Source organism: Gossypium hirsutum, chromosome A12, assembly GCF_007990345.1.
Source record: "Gossypium hirsutum isolate 1008001.06 chromosome A12, Gossypium_hirsutum_v2.1, whole genome shotgun sequence".
Taxonomy (NCBI): domain Eukaryota; kingdom Viridiplantae; phylum Streptophyta; class Magnoliopsida; order Malvales; family Malvaceae; genus Gossypium; species Gossypium hirsutum.
This window is the reverse complement of record NC_053435.1, coordinates 41,091,462-41,092,489: the sequence shown is the minus strand read 5'-3', so window position 1 is coordinate 41,092,489 and position 1,028 is coordinate 41,091,462. Positions and strand designations below refer to the sequence as shown.

The following is a 1,028-nucleotide window of genomic DNA, read 5'->3' as shown; positions in this document are numbered from 1 at the left end:
TCGGTATTTTAGAAACAGGTTTCTGACATTGATATGAATTTTGAGAGCATCTCCTCAAGGTTCAGTTTCTTCTCTTGTTGATAAGGTGGCTGTTGAAAACCCTAAGGATTTTGTGGCTTTTGATTTCCTTGACCACCCCAAGAGAAATTTGGGTGGTTCCTCCAACCTGTATTATAGGTATTACTGTATAGGTTATTTTGAGATCTAAAGTTATTATTACCCATATAGTTGACTTGTTCCTCTTCGGTTGTAGGATTGAAGGATTGATATTCTGTATGCACACCTCCTCCACTTGAGTCACACCTCATTACTGGATGTACCTGTGTAGAACTAAGAAAACCATCAATCTTTTTATTGAGAAGTTCTACCTGATTAGAGAGCATGGTACTGAATCGAAGTTATAAACGCCGGTTGTTTTCGTTGGATTGTCATTATGACTTGCCACTGATAGTTATTCAGTGACATCTCGTCTATAAACTCATAGGCATCTTCCGGTGTTTTATTGTTGATGGTTCCCCCAGCAGCTGTGTCAACTATTTACCGAGTCGAGGGATTCAGACCAATGTGGAATGTTTGTACTTGAAGCCAAAGTGGTAATCCATGGTGAGGGCACCTTCTCAGTAAGTCCTTGTATCTCTCTCATTCATCATAAAGTGTTTCTAAGTCCATCTGCACAAAAAAAGAGATATCATTACATAATTTAGCCGTTTTAGCCGGTGGAAAGTATTTTAGTAAAAATTTTTCAGTCATTTTTTCCCAAGTAGTAATTGATCCTTGTGGTAACAAGTTCAACCACTGTTTAGCTTTATTTTTCAGTGAAAAAGGAAATAACCGAAGACGAATGGTATCATCAGAAACGCCATAGATTTTAAATGTATCGCAAAATTCCAAAAACTTTGCTAAGTGAGCGTTGGGATCTTCATCCCGCAAACCATCAAACTGAACAAACTGCTGTATCATTTGAATTGTGTTAGGTTTTAGTTCAAAAGTATTTGCAGCTACAGCCGGTTTAACTATGCTAGATTCCA

The 1,028-nt window shown here is 37.7% G+C and overlaps 1 non-coding gene across 1 annotated transcript; it reads left to right on the top strand.

The window, feature by feature from the left end:
- The first annotated feature begins 595 nt into the window (after positions 1-595).
- LOC121211945 (small nucleolar RNA R71) lies at positions 596-700 on the top strand. Its single transcript, XR_005907161.1, has one exon. It is a non-coding gene; the product is annotated as a small nucleolar RNA R71 (small nucleolar RNA).
- The last annotated feature ends 328 nt before the right edge of the window (positions 701-1,028 follow it).